General features: G+C 41.5%; 1 pseudogene; it reads right to left on the bottom strand.

Annotated features, from left to right (window-relative positions):
• Positions 1–434: 434 nt before the first annotated feature.
• LOC101601987 lies at positions 435–10,365 on the bottom strand (annotated as a pseudogene).
• Between the last annotated feature and the right edge of the window lie 503 nt (positions 10,366–10,868).

A 10,868-nucleotide genomic window follows, 5' to 3' on the forward strand; every position in this document is an offset into this window, starting at 1 on the left:
TATTCTACAACCATAGATGTCTCTTGAGTCTATTTGTTCTATGATGCATTTTAATTTTGGAATTTCTTCATTGATTTTTATTCGTGTGGATAATATATCTATTGATGAGAGTAAGCGCAGAGCTGGGAGTGGAGCTGTGTCTCTCACCTGATTGTCACTGACAAGGTATCTTAAGTCAAGGGCCCAAGGGTGACAAACTACAGATAACTAGGATGCTGAGCCAATAAAAATAAGATTGTTCTACTGCCAGCATGGTGGGGCACACCTTCAATCCTAACAGGTAGAGGTAGGGGGATCACTGAGTTTGAGACCAGCCTGAGACTACATAGTGGATTCCAGGTTAGACCCTACTTTGAAAAACTAAAAACAAAAACAAACAAAAAAAAAAACTTATAAATAAAGTTGCTATTATTTTTTAAAGCAGTTCATCTGTTTTATTCCCATTTGAACTCCACTGGAGTCAGGAATGAGGCATCTTCTATTCCAAGAATGAAGTCTTCAGGTGGTATCTGAGCTAACTGGTCATCATAAGAAAGTAGGGTCCAGGGCTGGAGAGATGGCTTAGCGGTTAAGCGCTGGCCTGTGAAGCCTAAGAATGCCGGTTCAAGGCTCAGCTCCCCAGGACCCACGTTAGCCAGGAAATATCAAATGAATTACCATGCTGCCAAAATCTGCACACAGCCAGCCATCAATGTTTTTCCCTTCAATCTTAACGGGAGGATCACTTTTACATTTCAGGAATTTGTACCTTTTCACTATGTAGAAAGCCATGGCACGTAAGTGTCGGGTGGTAGTCCCACTACCAAGGACAAAGTAATCTGTGTATCTCTGTTACGGAGGAACCTTGATCACACAAATGTCTCTTGCATTTTCTTGCCTCAAAAGCGAAACCAGCATATCCATGTCAAACTTGAGACCAGTGTGATCTGCAGCACCCGGCTCCCAGCGCCCCTCGCTGGCCGTGGGCTCCTCCAGTTGAGGCCCGTGGTGCAGGACGCGCTCCAGGCTGGCTCGGCAGGGCGCAAGGCAGCGGGCGGACACCGGTCGGGGTGCCCGGTGCCCCGGCAGCCAGGCCCGAAGCTGCTCGCTCCAGGGGACGCAGCCCCGCGCTACTTGACCGACGCCCAGCGCCCCAGCGCCCCAGCGCCCCAGCGCCCCAGCGCCCCAGCGCCCCAGCGCCCCAGCGCCCCAGCGCCCCAGCGCCCCAGCGCCCCAGCGCCCCAGCGCCCCAGCGCCCCAGCGCCCCAGCGCCCCAGCGCCCCAGCGCCCCAGCGCCCGCCGCCCAGCCGCCAGGCCCCAGCGCCGAAGCCCTCTGATATTTTTGTAAGAAAAAATATCAGAGGGAAGAGCGTCCACCGTCCACCGTTCACAAGGGGATAAGGCTCAAGGACCATTATAGAAGAGGTGTCGAAAAGAATGTAGGAGCTAAAAGGTAGACTGCTTACAATAGTGTCCCCAGATACAAAGTGGCCTTGATAGTCATGACTTCACAGTGGCTGACACTTCCTATACAAGACCTGCATAATAGACACAAGAATAATAATGACACAAGAATCTAGATATTTATAAAGAAAAGAATTAATGAATATGAGCAATATTTTCAAGATGTCTGGTATATGTTTAAGGGACCAAAACTCAATATTCTTGGGATAGAAGTAGCTGATATAAAATCAAAAGAAATAACTAAGCTATTAATAAAATTATAGCAGAAAACTTCCCAAACATAAAGAAGGTGATATCTAAACACAAGAGGCATTTAGACTCCAAATAGACATGAAAAGAGAAGAGCCGCTCCACAACACACCATAGTGAAGATGTCAAAAACAGAAAGTAAAGAAACCATATGGGGATGGAGAGATGGCTTAGTAGTTAAGGCGCATGCCTACAAAGCCAAAGGATCCCAGTTCAACTCTCTAGTACCCATGTAAGCCAGGTGCACAAGGTGACCCATACACCTGGAGTTTGGTTGCAATGGCTGGAGGCCCTGGCGTGCCCATTCTCTCTTTCTCTCTCTCCCTCCCTCCCTTTTTCTCTATGTAAATAAATAAACTATATTAAAAGTTTTAGGAAAAGCCGGGCATGGTGGTGCATTCCTTTAATCCCAGCACTCGGGGAGGATGTCCGTTCCAGGCCACCCTGAGACTACCTAGTGAATTCCAGGTCACCTTGAGACCCTACCTCTAAAAACAAAACAAACAAGCAAAAAGTTTTAGGGCTGGAGACATGGCTCAGAGATTAAAGGCGCTTAAACCAGGTTACATTCCCACATAAAGCCAGATGTACCAAGTAGCACATGCATCTGCAACTCATCTGCAGTGGCAAGAGACTTTGGTGCGCCCATTTCCTCTTTCTTTTTTTAAAAAAATATTTTATTTTTATTTATTTGAGAAAAAGAGAGATACAGAAATAGGCAGGCAGAGAGAGAAAGCATGCAAACATGGGTGTGCCAGGGCCTCCAGCAACTGCAAATGAACTTCAGACTTGTGTACCCCCTTGTGCATCTGGCTTATGTGGGTCCTGGGGAGTCTAACCTGGGTCCCTTAGCTTTGCAGGCAAGTACCTTTACCACTAAGCAATCTCTCCAGCCCCCATTTCCTCTTTCCTATCTCTCTCTCCTTGAAAATAAGTAAGAATATTTTAAAACCATAAAAATAATTTAAAGAGCCAGGCATGGTGGCACATGCCTTTAATCCCAGCACTGGGGAGGCAGAGGTAGGAGGATCGCCATGAGTTCAAGGCCACCCTGAGACTACATAGTGAATTCCAGGTCAGCCTGGGCCAGAGTGAGACCCTACCTCGAAAAATCAAAATAATAATAATGTAAAGGAAAAATATCAACTCATATACCCAAGCAGGACTATGAAATAACTTCAGATCTTCCATCAGCAACCCTAAAAGCCAGAAAATCATTGAATGATATATTCAAACCCTAAAAGTAAATAACTGGTAGCCAAAATTATACCCAGCCAGTCAACTTTCAAAATTATTGGAGAAATAAAGATATTTCAAAACAAACACAAGAAAATCTGAGTGGTGGCACAGGCCTTTAATCCCAGCACTTGAGAGGCAGAAGTAGGAGGATCACCATGAGTCCAAAGCCACCCTGAGACTACATAGTGAATTCCAGGTTAGCCTGAGCTAGAGTGAGACCCTACATTAAAAACAAAACAAAACAAAACAAAACAAAAAAAAAAAAAAAAAAAAAAAAAAAAAAACCAGGATCTGGGCTGTTTAAGGCATTTGCCTGCAAAGCTAAAGAACCTAGGTTTGACTCCCCGAGACCCATGTAAGCCAGGTTCAGAAGTTGCCACACACATCTGGAGTTCGTTTACAGGGGCTTGAGGTCCTGGCATACCCATTCTCTGTCTCTTTGTACCTGATTATTTCTGTATCTCTCTCTCAAATAAATAAATAAAGATAAAATACTTTAAAAAAAAAATAAGCAAGATCCTTCAATTTGTTGCCTTCAAGAAACTCACCATTCTACAAAGGATGGGCACTATCTTAGGGTGAAATTTTGGAAAACAGTGTTTTAAGCAAATGGGCCTAGAAAATAAGCAGGGGTCTCTATCCTAACATCTGACAAGGTAGACTTCAGTCCAATATTAGTTAGGAATGATAAGGAAGGTCACTTTATTTTGATTAAAGGCACACTCCAACAGGAGGACATTACAGTCCTAAACATATATGCACCTAACATGGGGGCCCCCAACTTCATCAAACAAACACGATTAGAACTAAGGTCACAGATAACATCAAACACAGTTGTAGTGGGTGACTTTAACAACCCGGCAAAAAATAAACAGAGATGCATTGGGACTAAATGGTCATAGAACAAATGGATCTAACATATATACAGGACATTTCATCCAACCGCTGCACAATACCCATTCTTTTCAGCAGCACATGGAACATTCTCTAAAATAGACCATATATTAGGACACAAAGCAAATCTTCACAAATACAGGAAAATTGAAATAATTCCTTGCACTCTATCTGATCACAATGGGATCAAACTACAAATCAATAGCAAGAAAAGCTATAGAGAATATACAAAATCATGGAAACTTAACAATACACTACTAAATGATGAATGGGTCAGTAACGAAATGAAGAAGGAAATTTAAAAATTCATAGAGTCTGGGCTGAAGAGACAGCTTACTGGTTAAGTCATTTGCCAATGAAGACAAAGAATGAGGTTTGAATCCCCAGAACCCACGTAAACCAGATGCATAAGGGGCACATGCATCTGGAGTTCGTTTACAGTGACTAGAGACTCTGGCATGCCTATTCTGTCTACCTGTCTGTCTCCCCTCCACCTGGCTCCTTGAAAATAAACAAATAATTTTTTAAAATGATACAGTCAAATGATAATGAGAACACAACATACCAAAACCTTTGGAACACAGTGAAGGCAGTCTAAAGAGGAAAATTTTAAGTGCCTATATTAAGAACTTAGAGTTCCGGTTAAGATGGCGGCGTAGGTACCACACCAAAGCAGCCTAGGGGGGAAAAAGACCAAAAAATCTCAGCAAAATACACACTTTTACTAAAAAGTGAGTTGTATAGGAAATTGAAGCAGCAGTGGAGAAGTAGAAGAGATCCAGAGCATCCAGAGCCCGCACAGGCCGGCAAAAGCAGCCGCGGCAGCTCTGACAACAGCGGCGGCAAGGCGCACCAGAAAGCCGCCAGGCTCGGCTCCAGCCACAGGAAAAGCCAGGTGCTGGAGCTTCCCCTCACACCGCGCTCTCCGCAACTCGGGAAACGTGAAGGGAGAGTGGCAGTGAGCAGCGGAGGAGCAGACCACGAGGTAGAAGAACACGTGGAGCAGCAGCGAGAGAACCAGAGCAGCTGCGGCTCCCTTCCCTCCCCCACCACCTGTTCCCAACTTCAGCAAACAGAGCAGCGGTCCTGGGACCTGGCCACGCCAACTTGAGCCAACAGTGGGACCCAAGCAGGAGCAGAGTCTGGCAGCAACATCAGTGACTCCGGCACTGGTAACAGCGGCCTCAGCAGCAGCAGATCCAGTAGCGGCAGCTTCAGTGGCAGCAGCAGCAGTGGACGCAGCAGCAGCAGCTTCAGCAGCAGCAGCGACAGACCCAGCAGAGGCAGCTTTAGCAGCAGCAGTTCCAGTAGCAGGGGTGCTGATCTGCAGGGCCACAGTTGCCAGGCTCGGTTTGCCCTGCAGGAAAAAACAGTGCCCAGCTCCAGAAATCAGAACAGCAGCCCGACGACCCAGGCAGCAACTTGACTGAGACCAAAATCATCCAAGGTAACTGGGATTGCACCAGGGAAGGGTCTCACTTGGTCACAAGCTGACTTGGATCCCTCAACAGACCAGAAATCTTAACCACTTTGCAGATAGAGGATCTGGTTGTTATAATAACTACTCTTGCATACATACTTGGGGCTGTTTTTGATTGAATGTGTACAGTGTTTAGTTAACTTTTAGAATCTACCTGTATTTTATTCCACTCAGCCTACTTGAATACTCCCATAGCAGGGAAACTCAACCTCTAGGAGAACCTTTGTAGATACTCTCAGAGTCTTAAGAGCCACACCTAACACCTTAAGCTCTTACTCTGAAAATATATAACACCAAATCAATTGATACAGCTAAGAATACCCAGCTATTTAGAAAATCAAAGCATTACCTTAATCCAAGATGCAAAAATATATACACTATAATGCAAGAAACACTAAAAAGCAAGATGATATAAATCCACCTAAAAGTATTAATGCATCAGAAATGACCTCCAGTGAGAATGAGTTAGAGGAAATGCCTGAGAAAGATTTCAAAAGAATGATTGTAAATATGTTCAAAGAAGTCAGAGAACAAATCAAAGGAGTCAAAGAGGAAATCAAAGGAATCAAAGAAGACGCAGGACACCAATTTCATGAAATAAAGAAAGCAATACAAGACATAAATAAGGAAATAGAAATAATAAAGAAAAACCAGTCAGAATTACTAGCAATGAAGAACACAGTTAATGAAATAAAAAACTCTGTAGAAAATCTCACCAGTAGAATGGATGAAGGAGAGGACAGAATATCTAAGCTAGAAGACCAGGTGGCAGATCTAATACAGTCCAACAAAGAGAAAGACAAACTTATAGAAAAGTATGAGTGGGAATTTCAAGATATTCAGGATACTATGAAAAGATCAAATATAAGAATTCAGGGCAAGGCTGGAGAGATGGCTTAGCGGTTAAGCGCTTGCCTGTGAAGCCTAAAGATCCCGGTTCGAGGCTCACTTCCCCAGGTCCCAAATTAGGCAGACACACAAGGGGGCGCACGTGTCTAGAGTTTGTTTGCAGAGGCTGGAAGCCCTGGCACGCCCATTCTCTCTCTCTCCCTCTATCTGTCTTTCTCTCTATGTCTATCACTCTGAAATAAATAAAAAATAAATAAAAATAAAAAATAAAGATATTTTTAAAAAAAAGGAAAAAAAAAGAATTCAGGGCATAGTAGAAGGAAAAGAATTCTACTCCAAAGGCACAGTAGGCATCTTCAACAAAATCATAGAAGAAAATTTCTCCCAAATTGGGAAAGAAGTGCCAATGCAGATACAGGAAGCCTTTAGAACCCCAGCCAGACAAAACCTGGAAAGAAACTCTCCTCGCCATATTATAATCATCCAAACACACAATCCAAAGAAAAAATATTGAAACCAGTTAGAGAGAAAAATCAAGTTACCTACAAAAACAAGCCCATCAGAATTACAGCGGATTATTCAACACAAACTTTAAAAGCCAGAAGGGCATGGAGTGATATATTCCAAGTTCTGAAAGATAACAACTGTCAACCAAGGTTACTTTATCCTGCAAAGCTATCCATTCAAATAGACGGAGAAATAAGGACATTCCATGACAAAAGCAGTTTAAAGGAGTATTTGAAGACAAAACCAGCTCTACAGAAAATACTTGATAGAATCCTCCATGGTGAAGAAAAGGAAAAGCACACATACAAGGAACCTAGAAAAAACAAGCAATACTCAAATACTAGTTAACACAAGAGAGCACAGGAAGAACCGGAACCACAAGAAATTAGAAAGGTAGCATGTAAATGACCTAATGCTTCACCTTAAAGCCTTGGAAAAAGAGGAACAAGGCAAACCAAAAATCAGTAGGCAGGAAGAAATAATAAAGAGTAGGGCAGAAATTAATGAAATAGAAACAAACAACAAAAAAAAAAAAACAATACAAAGAATTAATGAAACAAAGAGTTGGTACTTTGAAAGGATAAATAAGATTGATAAACCCTTAGCAAATCTGACCAGAAGAAAGAGAGAAGAGACACAAATTAATAAAATCAGAGATGAACAAGGTAACATCACAACAGATTCCAGAGAAGTTCAAAAAATCATAGGGACATGCTATAAAACCATATACTCCACAAAGTATGAAAATCTGAAAGAAATGGATGATTTCCTTGATTTAGATGACCTACCTAAATTAAATCAAAATGAGGTTAATCACTTAAATAGACCTATAACAAGCATGGAGATCCGAACAGTTATCAATAATGTCCCAACTAAAAAAAGCCCAGGCCCAGATGGATTCACTACTGAATTTTACCAGACCTTTAAGGAAAAGCTAACACCATTGCTTCTTAAGCTTTTCCAGGAAATAGAAAAAGAAGGAATTCTACCAAACTCCTTCTATGAGGCCAGCATCACACTGATACCAAAACCAGGCAAAAATAGAACAAAAAAAGACAATTACAGACCAATTTCCCTCATGAACATAGATGCAAAAATTCTCAACAAAATATTGGCAAACATAAAATAAGAGTATATCAAAAAGATCATTCACCCTGACCAAGAAGGCTTTATCCCAGAGATGCAGGAATGGTTCCATATATGCAAATCTATAAATGTAATACATTATATAAACGGGTTGAAGGATAAAAATCACATGATCATCTCATTGGACACAGAGAAAGCATTTGACAAAATCCAACATCCCTTCATGATAAAAGTCCTACAGAGACTGGGAATAGAAGGAACATATCTCAATATAACAAAAGCTATTTATGACAAGCCTACAGCCAACATATACTAAATGGGGAAAAACTGGAAGCTTTTCCACTAAAATCAGGAACAAGACAAGGGTGTCCACTGTCCTCACTTTTATTTAATATAGTTCTGGAAGTCTTAGCCATAGCAATAAGGCAAGAGACACACATAAAAGGGATACAAATTGGAAAGGAAGAAATCAAGTTATCATTATTTGCAGATGACATGATTCTATACATAAAGGATACTAAAGACTCTACTAGAAAACTGTGAGAGCTGATCAAAACCTACAGCCATGTTGCAGGATACAAAATAAATACACAGAAATCAGTAGCCTTCATATATGCTAACAACAAACACACAGAGGATGAAATCAGAGAATCATTCCCATTCACAATTGCATCAAAAATAAATAAATAAATAAAGTACCTTGGAATAAACCTAATGAAGGAAGTAAAGAATCTCTACAATGAGAACTTTAAAACACTCAAGCAAGAAATTGCAGAAGACACTAGAAAGTGGAGAAACATCCCTTGTTCCTGGATTGGAAGAATCAATATTGTGAAAATGGCAATCTTACCAAAAGTAATCTACACATTTAATGCAATCCCTATCAAACTTCCAAAGGCATTCTTCATGGAAATAGAAAAAACAATCCAAAAATTCATTTGGAATCACAAAAAAACCCTCAAATATCTAAAATAATACTGAGCAACAAAAATAAGGCTGGTGGTATCACCATACCTGATTTTAACCTATACTACAGACCCATAGTAACAAAAACAGCGTGGTACTGGCACAAAACAGACATGTAGATCAGTGGAACGGAATAGAGGACCCAGATATAAGCCCAAGTAGCTATAGCCACCTGATATTCAATAATGATGCCCAAAATACTCATTGGAGAAAAGACAGCCTCTTCAGCAAAAGGTGTTGGGAAAACTGGATATATATCTGCAGAAGGATGAAAATAGATTCTTCTCTCTCGCCATGCACAAGAACTAAGTCCAAGTGGATTAAAGACCTTAACATCAGAACTGAAACTCTGAAACTGCTAGAGGAAAAAGTAGGGGAAATCCTATAACATACTGGTCTTGGCAAAGACTTTCTGAATACAACCCCAGGCAATAAAACCACTGATTAATCACTGGGACCTCATGAAATTACAAAGATTTTGCACTGCAAAGGACACAGTGAAAAAAGCAAAAAGGCAACCTACAGAATGGGAAAAAATCTTCGCCAGCTATATATCTGATAGAGGATTAATATCTAGGATATACAAAGAACTCAAAAAGTTAAATAATAAGGAATCAAACAAGCCAATCAAAAAAATGGGCTATGGAGCTAAATAGAGCATTCTCAAAGGAAGAAATATGAATGGCATATAAGCATCTAAAAAAAATGTTCTACGTCACTAGCCATCAGGGAAATACAGATTAAAACTACATTGAGATTCCATCTCACTCCTGTCAGATTGGCCATCATCATGAAAACAAATGATCATAAATGTTGGCGGGGATGTGGAAAAAGAGGAACGCTTCTACACTGCTGGTGGGAATGCAATCTGGTCCAGCCATTGTGGAAATCAGTGTGGAGGTTCCTAAAATAGCTAGAGATTGATCTACCATATGACCCAGCTATAGCACTCCTAGGCATATATCCAAAGGACTCATCTCATTTCCTTAGAAGTACGTGCTCAACCATGTTTATTGTTGCTCAATTTATAATAGCTGGGAAATGGAACCAGCCTAGATGTCCCTCAACTGATGAGTGGAGAGATAAAGGGAAGAGAAATGAAGGGAGGAGGGTACTTAATAGGTTGATATTGGGCCAGCCTGAGTAGACACCATGCACTACCCCTCTTAGCTTGTTGGCAATGCCACAGATGTCAAAGAAGAGGTAGCCAGGAACGGGCCTGATCTTCCCAAGGGGCAGTGTCTCCCAAGGAAGAGAGAAAGGAGCAAATGAAGTTCCCCGCAAGTCCTCGGTTAGCTTCAGAGTGTGTGATGATGTGATGGTTATTTCAGAAAGAACCCTGCAGAAAGAAAGCCAGCCGCTTCTCCACAGACTCCTTTTGTGCTGGGCAAAGAATTAATCCCACATGTGCCTTTGATTTTGGACACATCAGGCCTCACTGAGTGGCCAGCATTGATGGACCAAGGGCTGCTAGTTCAGACCCAGGAGGAAGGGCTCCCTGACCCCTTCCTCCCAGGCAGGTTAGCCAGGACCCAGGTCTTTAACCCCCTTGCCCCAGCCTCCCTGGTCCCCAAGCCCTTGTCCCTCCCACATGTGGGGCACCTGGCAACTGTGGCAAACCAAACCACTTGCCTCCTGTGTCCACAGTGCATGGCGACGTCGTTCCTTTTCCTTTTCTGTGTTCATGAGTTTGTTTAAAATTGAAATTAGCTATTTTCTTCTGCTGGACAGTATTAAATAGAGCAGGATGTTGTGTTAATCTGCTAGATTGCAGTACTAATGGTAGTGGTTTAGTGTCTTCATATTAATATTACTTGTACTTATTTGAATAATGATAAAGAAGTGGTTCATTATTTTTTAAATAGTGCACTTTAAATGAGGTGAGATGGAAAGAAACCCAGAGCAAAGTGCATTACTTAAAGATCCAGTATATACTCTTCTCATTTTTAAACAGCACATATTTATTAAAAGAAGAAAAAAGTAATTTATGATTATTTAAAATAAAATTTTAAAGCAGAAAAAAAAATAGGTTGATATTGTATGTATGTAAGTACAATGATTGAGATGAGAGGTAATATGATGGAGGATGGAATTTCAAAGGGGAATATGGGGGGTGGGAGGGAATTACCATGGGATTTTTTTTATAATCATGGAA

The sequence above is a fragment of the Jaculus jaculus genome, chromosome 8, assembly GCF_020740685.1.
Source record: "Jaculus jaculus isolate mJacJac1 chromosome 8, mJacJac1.mat.Y.cur, whole genome shotgun sequence".
Taxonomy (NCBI): domain Eukaryota; kingdom Metazoa; phylum Chordata; class Mammalia; order Rodentia; family Dipodidae; genus Jaculus; species Jaculus jaculus.